The following is a 12,071-nucleotide window of genomic DNA, read 5'->3' as shown; positions in this document are numbered from 1 at the left end:
AGTGATATTACATATATATGTATATATATATACACCAAAATTGCAATTACAATGGACAGAAAGGGGGTCTGCTGTCTCCACCTGCCCCTCCCCAAAGGGAACATAGCTTAGAAAGAATAGTCAATCAGACATAATTATGTTTACACAATATGTGAAGACAGTATTGATAATATGACCTAAGAAAAACATTTACACCTCATACATGCACATACATGTATATATTCAAACATATCCTAACTATTCTTTATTCTGTGAGACTGAAGATAAAGTAGTTAAAAATCAATATATATGACATTTCAGACCTCTTTCTGTGACTGAATTAAGCTCTTAAACAGTAATTACAGTCAGACTGTCCTTGAGGAGATCTTGTTTGGCTATCTTCAACATCATTTGAAAGTTGTAATTAATTACATGATGTCTAGAATTGTTATTAAACTCAGAATTATACAGGTAAGCCTCCAGGGAAGACTTCCCAGATGGTCTTTAGGGAGTGTAACATAAATTTTTCATGAAAAAATTTGCTCTGCCATCAATCATACATTCTTGACTATAATAAGTGCATCCTTCCCCTTGTCTCAATTGTTCTATTAATTATATGTCAGTAAATTCTCTCAGTGGATGTTATTTTTGAATGTTGACATGATTTATTATTGGAAAAGGCAGTTTATAATATATGGTAACCAGGGGATTAAAACACCGGTTACATTTGGAAGTGGGGATGAAATGCTCCTAATCCATATATCAAAAGAATAAGAGGATGAGTATAGGAAAGTAAGAACAATATATCTATCAATGACGGTGCTCTAAAATCAAAATCCCTGAACTAGTATACAATGCAAACCATATTTATTATTAATGGGTACTTTATCAATACAACTAGCTAAATATAATAATATTATCATACAAAAATGAAACATTTCATTAAGTAAAATGAAGAAGTAACCTTCAGAATTTTTGCTTCCAATGGACAACTAATTTCTTTTCCTAGTTTATGTTCTCCTAAGAATATATTACAATCATCATCTACAATTCTTTTCTTAAATTTTATTTTGAAAGAAGCTTTAGATTACATAAATGTTATATCAAAAATATAGGGAGATTCTCATGTACCCCCCATCACTCCCCCCCCCCTTCCCCATTAACAGCATCTTTCTTCAGTGTTGTATATTTGTTATAATTGATGGACATATATTGAAGCTCTGCTACTAACCATGGTCTGTATTTTACATTATAGTTTACACTTCACACCACACAATTTTATAAGTTTTGACAGAATGTTTATTGGCCTGTATTCATCATTGCTATGTCATTTAAGTTAATTCCAGTGTCCCAAAAATTTCCATGTTGCACCAATTCTTCCCTCTCCCTCCCTACAGAACCTCTGGTGATCACTATCTTTATATCAGTGTTACAACTCTTTCATTGCTAAAATAATAAGTCTACTTTAGTCTACACTTGCACCCCCCCTTATGTTTGTTCATTCCTCAATCTTGAGAATTTTGGGATAGAGATGCCCTCTCTATTTCTAATTGAGATGGGGCTTAGATCCCATGGACCAGATGGATTGAATTGTCTTGCTCGATTTTGAAGATAATCTCTGATTTGGGGGTGTTCATTGTCCAACATCATCATTTTGTTAGTTTACCTGGGAGAGTACAATGAACTGGAGAGTAGGTGTTGGTCTATTACTGAGGTCTAGGTGCATTCCTATCCTTGGATTCCATTATCCCTGTATAACTCAGATTTTAATGGATTGCCTCTTTCTTAAAATCTAGATAAGGGACTTGAGCCCTCTTTCCGCTATTCAATAAAACCTTCCAAGATTTCTCTTAATCATAAGGGACTAGAGTGTTGTAAATTCCAGCTTCTGCTGAATTAATTCTGTGAATGGTTTTTTTTCTTCTAACTAATGATGATGCCCTCTCTGATGTACATCAGTCCAATGGAATTCAGCCTCAATTTCCTTCTGCAATTGTTTGAAACAATTAAGCAAACGTCACAGAAACATACTCTGCCTCTCACATAAGGCACTTATGTGTTTCACAGATCCTGCAGAAGACCTGAAGAAGTCAGAATAAGATTTACCACACAGAAATAGAAACAACATAATTTTTTGAAGATTTATTCATTTTATTTATTTCTCTCCCCCCTCCACCCCCCACCGCAGTTGTCTGTTCTCTGTGTCTATTTGCTGCATGTTCTTCTTTGTCCGCTTCTGTTGTTGTCAGCAGCACGGGAATCTGTGTTTCTTTTTGTTGCGTCATCTTGTCGTGTCAGCTCTCTGTGTGCGTGGCACCATTCCTGGGCAGGCTGTACTTTCTTTTGTGCTGGGCAGCTCACCTTACAGGGCGCACTCCTTGCGTGTGGGGCTCCCCTACGCGGGGGCAACCCTGTGTGGCATAGCACTCCTTTAGCGCATCAGCACTGTGCATGGGCCAGCTCCATATGGGTCAAGGAGGCCTGGGATTTGAACCGCAGACCTCCCATGTGGTAGATGGACGCCCTAACCACTGGGCCAAGTCTACTTCCACAACATAATTTTTTATATTAAATTTATGACCAGTCCACTCCAGAAATTTGTTTACACTGATCCTGCTGCCGAACCTAGAATTTCTGCTTCTCCCAGACTTGCTGAATTCCTATCTTCTTCCTTCTTCATAATCTCTTCTCACCTTCTCCCTCTTACCTTCTCCCCCCAAGGAGAACTACAAATTCTTCTCAGAGCAATTCCTTATCCCATAGACCTGCTTTGAAATTTAGTTCAAAACCCAGATTTACATATTCAAACCCACTGAAGGACTAATAGGAAAAAAAACTTAACAATGTGCACCCTCCTTATAAAACCATTATTTTAGATAGCAAATTTTCCCACCATTACACCTACAATAAATTTGCAATTTTGCTTGTGCTATGTCAACCTTAAATGTACCAAACTCACAAATAGATGTAAAAAGCATTGGGGAAGGCCAATGTGGACTAGGAAACTATCTCACTTAGAGAACATTTAAGTGAAATTCTTTGTTTTCAAGTATATGCTGCACCACGGATGGAATAAAACAGTGTGGATTAGTAAAATGACTGTCTTATAAAATATTTCTATGAAATATCTTCACCTTCACATATATAGGACACTTCCAATCAGAACACATAGGTGGCAGACAGAGGTCTTTGGGGACTTGCTTTAATTAACAAGCATAACATAAAGTAGATAGAAATGCCGTAATCAAATTGAATGTTTCCAGAAGGCTTTAAAAAAGTTAGATGTTCTGCAATATTATTCAAAACTACTCACTTACTAAGTAAGTCTATTTTTCATTAAAAAATCTTTTTAAATAAAATGTAACCAGTATAGGCCTATGGTACTCATTAAATGAATTGTAGTAGTCTACACCAGAAAACAATCATTCTAGGTATCTAATAATTAGTATTTCTCTACGTGGACTTCCTCAAGCAAGCCATTTATTTCTAATTTGGAAATTTCCAAAATTTCTACTGTATTTTTTAAACCAATACCCCAGTTGCTTAAACTCTGCTTTGTAAAATGACTACAGCATTTAATCCCCTTTTTCCACACCTTGTATTCTCCCTGAAATCAAGAATTAAATGAATGAAAAGGCAAACAACAGGTTGGGGAAGGTCATACACTTGAAATCAATAAGATAAAGATTTAATCACTACTAATGAGTACATTTCCCCCTTGGTTCCTTCCTCTGGCAATATAATAATGACTGGCTTCTGTCCCTCCTGAGAGGTGAGGATCAGCTCCAGCAAGGGTAATATTTTAAGTTTCCAATTCCTGGATTTATCATTATAGTCAGAAACAGATTCAAAAATTAGAGTGAAAAATATATTTTATGTAAGGTGTGGCAGACATGATGAAGTGACCTGCAAATCCCCCTTCAAGAAGGAACTTGCTGCTCAGCTGTGAGAATGCAGTAAGCTGATAACCTTCACTGTTAACTCCTTTAAGGTCTGCCTCAGCTTCTGAGCGAAGGTCATGCTCTTCTCACTTTGGCTCCCAGCCAATGACTGATTAAAGCTCAGTTACAGAGACTGCACCCGAAGCAGTTTTCCTCTAATATAAATCTTTGCTTCAGGCAGGCTGAGATAGTCTTAGTTGTGCATGGCTGCCTGCCTCCTCCTCCCGCTCTCCAGTAAACCTTTTGCACTCCTAATTCTATCTTGTGTTAAGACTTCCAGATGTTCCAATGGGTGCAGTTGATAACACTAGTGGTCTGAGAAGGTAAACATTAAAAAGTCACCCACTACTCAGCTAGCAATGTAGACCTCAAGCTGAGTGGTAAGTGGAGCACAAGCAGTCTCCGGTAAAATGAGTGTTTGCTGGTTTAGGGGCATGCTTTAGATAGTGTGATGATTCAAGCATGGACAATGGACAATGGAATTGATAAATATAAGGATAAGAATTAAATGGTTTTTACTAATTTCATTGCTGCTCTAAAGGCAGATAATGAAAAGCTGAAAGTAACAAACAATTGAGAGCTAAATGTGAGAGTAAGAGAGTCAGTCTCTTTGACAGCTAACAAGAAACCCTTGTCTCATGCTGTGGGCAAGCAGAAAAAGATGAGACTCAAGAGAGTATCAAATCCTAGGGTGGGTGATAGAAATTAGTGCCACTTTTAAAAGCATAATGGATGCAGGGGTTGTGATTCCTACCATATGCCATTTATTAATAATTCAACATTATCCCCTCTAATAACTAGAGTGAATCTGGAGAATGATTGTAGACTCCTCAAGTTCAACCAAATAGTATCCACAATCACAGAAGTTATACCAGATGTGGAACTTTACTAGGACAAATTAATATTACTTCAGTTATATTGTAAGTAAGCATTAATTTGGAAATGGATTATTTTCTATCCTAAACAGAAAAGAGAAGCAGAAACAGGATTCACAAGCAATGGACAACAATATGCAATTAGAGTTTTTCTGCAGAGCTAAGATAATTCTCCCAACATTTGTCATGATATTATCTCAAGATATCTTGATCATCTATATATCCCCAATTACTTCATATTAATCTATTACATTTAGGCATAAAGCTGGTTGGGAAAGATGAATAACAGTTGGCTAGAATACAGGAAGATTTGGTAAAAGCACATAAGCTACAGCTTAGAAAATGAAATTTGAAGATACAGGATATTGCTACTTCAGTAAACTTTTAGGCCTCCAGTGGTCCTGATATGTTGAGACATCTCCTCCAAAATAAAATACCAACTGCTGCATTTTGCATCCACTATTACAAAGAAGGAAGCCTAGCACCTAATAGACATCTTTGGGTCCTGGAGAGAACATATTTCACATCTTAGAATACTTTTTGGACCATGTATTAGGTGACACAAAAAGATGCCAATTTTGCATCGGACCTTGCCACTCTACATACAGGACAACACCTATTACAGTGATTAAAGGCAAAACATCAAAAACAAAGTTTTCATTTTTTAACACCCCAATTTATTTTTTACTTTATTTTAGTTTTTCTAATTTAGTGTGTATTCTATTTCTAATCTTTAAAACTGCTATTACTATTTCATTTTCCTACTAATTGAACTTGGCAATATATTAGGCTTCATTTTTAAGAAGTTTTGGAGCACAGAGGGCCTCAACTATGACAGCGGAGGAACACTGGTGTGTGGTGTTATTAATGGGGGACACATGGTTGGGAGGCATTTCTCCAGGGCATGTATATAGGGTATATAAAAATGTTCAGATATTCATTGAGTATTTTCATAGTAGTTACAGTTACAAACACCTAGCCAGGGGAGCTCTGTCACATTCCCCAATGGAACAGCAACAATCCCCCAAGTGCAAGGTCAAAGACCAGTGTAGAAGAATGGTTGAATGATGAGCCCTTCATACTGATGATTATGCTTATGAGCCTGTGTGCCTGAAATTTCAACTAGACCTAGAGCTGCAGTGTGCCTAAGAGTTACCTCCTAAGAACCTCCATGTTGCTCAAATGTGGCCACTCTCTAAGTCAAACTCAGCATGCAAATGCATTACCTTCCTCCCAGTGGGGGACATGACTCCTGGGGATGAGCCTCACTGGCACTGAGGGATTACTACCAGTCAGTAGCTGGTGATGCAACTAGAAAAATGCCTTGAATAAAAGGGGGATAATGGTAAAAAGACAAATGAGTTTACATGGCTAAGAGTTTTCAAAAAAGAGTCAGGAAATCATCAGAGGGGTCACACTTACTCATGTCTCAGCAGGATACCAGAGACAGCCAAAGTAGATACAACCAACCCCAGGTACTTGTGCTCCTGAGGACTAGGGAGACACACAGGTTCTACGATCATGGCAGATGGCTCTGGAGTTCAGTGCCTTGTCAGTGGGCTCTACTTTGGAATTTGTGCTCCTGCGTGTGATGGAGTTGGACTCAGATGTGACCTTTCTTCACATGCCTCTTCTGTCACTTTTACTGAACCTGTGGTTGGCACTAGGGTTGGTGTATACTCAGGAGACTTGAATCTCTGGACTGGCCATGTGCCAGCTGGGCCCTGAGCCTCAGCAGAGTTGCAACTCCAACTCTCCAATTCATTGGATTTACCCAGGTCAGCTAATGGGGAGTTGAAGATGGTCAACCACTACACCAGGGAACCGAGAGTGCCTACAACTGCAAGCAGGAGAATCACATCCATCAACCTAACAGGATCTAAGCCCCTTACAGGTGGGGTGGACATCACCATCCCACGGTCCACAGGGTGGAGGAACAAAATAGAACTATTGTGACTCTAGCAATGGAAGAAACTTTATCATTGATGTGGAGACAGTCACCATGATAGTTGCTGAAGGCAGGGAGATGGAAGAAGAGATGTGATGTGGGGGCACTTTTGGGACTTGTAGTTGTCCTAAATGATATTTAGGGTCAGATGCTGGACATTATGTATCCTGCCATAACCCACTGAATGGACTAGGGGAGAGTGTAAACTACAATGTAAACTATAATCCATGCAGTGCAACAGTGTTCCAAAATGTTTTCACTAAATGAAATGAATGTGCCACAATGATAAATGAGGTTATTGATGTGGGAGGAGGGGGGAGTGAGGTGTGGGGCATATGGGAACCTCTTATATTTTTTTTCTTATATTTTTTAATGTAATATTTTTTGTGATTTTATGTATCTTTTTTTAAAAAAGGCAATTAAATTTTCAAAAATTAAAAAAAAAGGAAAAGAAAGAGTTCTGTGGGACGTGCGCTGTGGTTCAAGGAGTCTCACTGCTTGGGTTATACAATCCCATTGATTTTATGCTGAAAGAGTCAGTGGTAGATAAAGACACTGTGAAATTTATGGACAGTCCTAGTAGGAAAATTACAGGGTAGGCCACTGAGAATGCATGTATTTTTAAAGACAGCTTCTAAACCATAGTAGACTAATCAAGGGATACCACAAAGCCATGCCTCCATAATCGCTCAGCATAAGTTGGGTCCCTGTAAGACCTGACAAGTCATAAAGTCATGTGGCACAGCAACAACCTATTGTTAAGATGGAAGAGGTATATCTTGTTCAAGCACAAGCACAACCAGAAGGTGCATGCAAGCTGCAAGAGCAGATATTGGAAATCTGCATTTCATCAGCCATGGTTACTCGAGCTCTGCTCTCTCAGCTCACATGTGTGGCCATATGGAGGTTCCCATGCAAACAACTGAAGGAGGAGAAAAACATCAAGCTTAACTTATAGGTGAATTGGTTCATTATATGTATTCAGGACAAAGGTGGATAGTGGCTTACTCAGGGAAGGCTTTGAAAGACAGTGGCAGAGGATCTCAGACCTGGGCCTTGTTGGCTGGAGGTGCAGGGCCTTCCCAGTGCCTTGCAGCACTTCTCCCTCCTGGACTACAGCCTCTACATGACCACCCTGCTGCTCTTCTGCCTGATCTCGCTCTGCTTTCGCTCAGCAGGGGACCCACACACTTCCTGCTCGACCCATACCAATATCTAGCTTCCCAATGCTATGCTGGTAACCAAACAACTCAGTGCTGTTCCACTTCTCCAACTCCAGGATCTGCCTCTCCAAGGACTCAGTCCCACGCAGCCGCTCAGTCTCAATGGTACATATCTGCAGCTGACACTCATGAATCTCCTCTGGCCTCATCCAGATGGCCTCAGTGCTACATGCAGCCTACTCATTCATGTTGTCAACTTGGTCTTGTACCGTTCCTCATCTGATGGCAGGTTCTTGTCAGCCAGGGACTCATACTGGGTATGGATATTTCTCAGTGCCAACTTCAAATCTGACTTAGCCACAACCACATCCACCTTGGCCCACAGCCTGTGATCATGGCTGCAGAGTGGCCAGCAGCATTCATCATGCACCTGGTGCACAAAGGCGAGTTTGTCCAGCAGTGACTCCAACTTCTTCTCGAAGTCCAGGTGGGTCAGTGTGGCACCCTTCAAGTCAGGCTGCTGCATCTTCAGGACACTGGGCATTTTCATGCCCACAGCCAGCAGCCACTGCCTCTCCTTGGCCAGTGCTCTCAGCTTGCCTCCCCAGCTGTGCTTGCAAATCTTGCAACTGGCACTGGAAGAGCCAATCATGTGTGAAGTCTCAGTGTGGCACTACCATAGTGTGGTCAGCTCGGTTTTGAGCGCTTGGAGCTGCATCTCCAGTTCATGCGACTTCTCAGTGAGTATGACAATGTGGTCATTGAGGTCCTGCAGGTGTTCCTTCTTCGTTGTGCATATGATTTTGTACTCTTTGGTGCCTGCTGCCATTGGACTTAGGTCCAGGCCCAGGCTGAGCACTGAAGCTGAGGAGCAGGTGGTCAAAGAGGGCACATGACAAGGCCACATGGCAGTGGCACAGCAATTGCAAGAGGAAGCTGCCCATGCCGTTGGCCCTGGAGAGGTATGTGGACAGTGGATAGCCTTCTCTAAACACGTTGTGGTAGGAAGAGGCTGTGCATGGGTAGTGATCTGAGCCAAAGCTCATGGCGCTTGGACTAGGACTGGGTGCATGGCTGTGACTGGAGTTACAGCGGAGTGGAGAGCTGTGCTAGATGGGGCTACATTTAGTTAGTAATGGTGATTTATGGAATAATTTATAGTTTATAGAAAATTAATGCTCTCACTCACACACACACATACAATGAGAGAAAGAAAGGCAGGAACATTGGTTCAAATGATGGTTAATTCAGGACAGGATTTCAGAAGCCACTTTTCTAAAACATCAGATTCTATGGTTTCTGAGTCTCCTTACCTTATCAGAAAAGGACAAAAACCTTGTGACCCATATGCTTCTGCTACATTCTGATGCAGAACATATTTTGTTAAATTATTTTACTAGAGAAGTTGTAGCTTACAAAAGAACCATGCATAAAATAGAGAATTCCCAAATACCAACCAGTTATTAACACCTTGCTTTGGTGTAGAACATTTGTTAAAATTGATGAGAGTAAATTGTAACAATTGTACTATTAACTATAGTCCTTGGTTTAATTTAGGGCTCATTCTGTTACCATATACACAATGTAATATTCCCTCTTTTAATCAAATTCAGACATATATGGTAGTGCTGTTGTGTTCACACTGGTGTGCTATCATCACACCATCCACTACCAAAACAATTCCATTATTCAAAATAGAAACTTTGTAAACCTTAAGCCAGAACTACCAATTCCCTATACCCACCCCATCCTCTGGCAACCTATATTCTAGGCTCTGACTTATTCTCAATATTTTAAATCAGTAAAATCATGTGATATTTGTCCTTTTGTGTATGGACTATTTCACACTTTATATCCTCAAGGTTCATCATGTTGTTGCATGTATCAGGACTTCCTTCCCTTTCATGTGGGAATAATGTTCCATTGTGTATATATAGTATATATATGACATATTATTTATCTATCCATCAGTTGTTGGACACTTGGGTTTCTTCCATCTTTTGGCAATTGTGAATAATGCCACTATGAACTTTTATGTGCAAATATTTGTTTGAGTCCCTGTTGTCAAATCCTTTTTTGGGTATATATCTGTCAACTTCAATGAATGCATATTCTTATTTCTCTGCATCTTCTCCAACACTTGTTATTTTCTGATTTTCTAATAACAACCTTTCTAATGGATATGAAATGGTATCCTGTTTTTATTTTAATTATATTTTACTTTTTTAAAGTTGTTTTCAGGGAAGTTTTAGAATACAGAGACGTTACATAAAGAATGTGGGGGATTCCCATGTACCCCACTCCCTCCCCAGCTCACATTTTCCCTTATTGATAACATCTTATATTAGTGTGGTACATTTGTTACAGTTGATGAATAGATATTAAGGCACTGCTACTAGCCAAGGCCTACAGTTTGCATTATGTTTTACACTTTGTGCCATACAATTTTATAGGTTTTGCCAAAATGTATAATGACCTATATCCATCATTGCAATAGTATGTGGAGCAGTTCCAGTATCTCCAGGATGCCTCATGTTTTACCTGTTCTTCCCTGCCATTCCCCTCAGAACCTCTGGTAACCACTCTCTTTATATCAATGTTACAAGTTCTTCCACTACAGCAATAATAATGTTTACTTTGATCAAAAAAAAAAAACAAACAGCATCTTTAAAAATTTTTAATGTATTAAAAATTATTAAAAATAAAAAAGCAATGCATAAAAATATATAAATAAATTAAAAAGTGAAAAAAATACTATCAGAGGAAGAACAGAATAACATATTAAGAATTTGTCTAGATCAAGAGGCAAAATCTATACTGTCTGTATTCTGGAGAAATCCTTTCCAGAGAAGAAGGTGTGTTCTGTTGTTATTATTGATTTCGTTTGTTTGTTTTGTTTTTTCTCTAGAATGAACTCAAAACAATCCCTAGGACTTTAGGCCTAGAATAAAATATTTTGGTAAGTCTTCTTAGTTTCAGCATTTTTACTCAGGAATTAGATTTGGATTTAAATAGACATCAATTGCAACCTTGAAGAATAAAAGAAACCACAACAGAACAAAGAACAACATGTAGCTGGCACCTAGGTAAGGAAACGGGATTCCTTAGGAATGTCATACTTTGTGTGAAATTCATATTAATAGATGTGGGTGGTGGTTCTGGCCAATTACCTCCGACACACTAAAACCCTACAAAGCCACACTTAAATAAGCACTAATGCTGCAGTCAACCTTGCTGTTTCATGAGCCCCAAAGCCCCCCAGAAAAAAATTCATCCAGACCCCTCCCTGGGTCCTGAGTTTTAGAGCACCCCATGTGTTTTTAAAACACACACCCATCAGCACACATAGTAAAGAGCATACAGGCACAGGTCCCTCAACGGTGAGAACAAACATACAGGAACCCTAAACATCTGCTTTCAGTCCCCAGGTAGCTGCTGCTCCCAATCCCTCCTCGCCCTACAAACACAAAACTAACAGCAGCTGTGTGTAGGTTTCTTCACAGCTTAACTTTTTAAGTGGTGAAGGTTTGAGGGTCGTTCTTATTCCAGTATGAGACTCAGAAACTGCTTCTGAATGCAGGCAGGACTTGAAGGATAGAAGGACTTAGACAAATTAATTTTCTTGCTGACACCTTCTTCTCAGAGTGAATGTAATAGATTCATGCATGATGAAATATTATTTCCCAGCATTATTTTCCCTTCTCTTTGTGTTCCAGTTTACAAATCCAGTGACACTCATAAATTGGCATGGCATTCATTCATATTAGTTACACATTTCAGATAAATAGCATGTTGCAATAACAAACAGTTAATATTACTTTAGAATATGATTTATGGAGGCCTAGATATATCCTTTCTTTACATTGGTTACTAAATGAACATCAAATGCTATATTTGCAAATAATTTACTTTTCATAAAATTATATAATAAGATGTAATTACATTTTTAAAAATTAAATAAATAAGCCAATCTTAATTTTTTAAAAAATAACTGTATAGACAGTCACTGTAAATACTCACTTTTGTAACTATTTGGTATTTCGTTTGTGAATGTTCTGGGCCTAGTCGGGGACATAGAAGGGAAAAGATTGGAAGATCAGAGACAAGGATATTTGAAGTATGTGTATATGAATAGACATATGAGAGTGAACATGATATGTAAAGA

At 39.0% G+C, this 12,071-nt stretch overlaps 1 pseudogene; it reads right to left on the bottom strand.

Moving 5' to 3' along the window:
* Positions 1 to 7,914: 7,914 nt before the first annotated feature.
* LOC111761858 (alpha-internexin pseudogene) lies at positions 7,915 to 8,558 on the bottom strand (annotated as a pseudogene).
* Between the last annotated feature and the right edge of the window lie 3,513 nt (positions 8,559 to 12,071).

The sequence above is a fragment of the Dasypus novemcinctus genome, chromosome 5 (assembly GCF_030445035.2).
Source record: "Dasypus novemcinctus isolate mDasNov1 chromosome 5, mDasNov1.1.hap2, whole genome shotgun sequence".
NCBI lineage: Eukaryota > Metazoa > Chordata > Mammalia > Cingulata > Dasypodidae > Dasypus > Dasypus novemcinctus.
The sequence above is the reverse complement of the archived record's forward strand: the minus strand, read 5'-3'. Positions and strand labels throughout refer to the sequence as shown.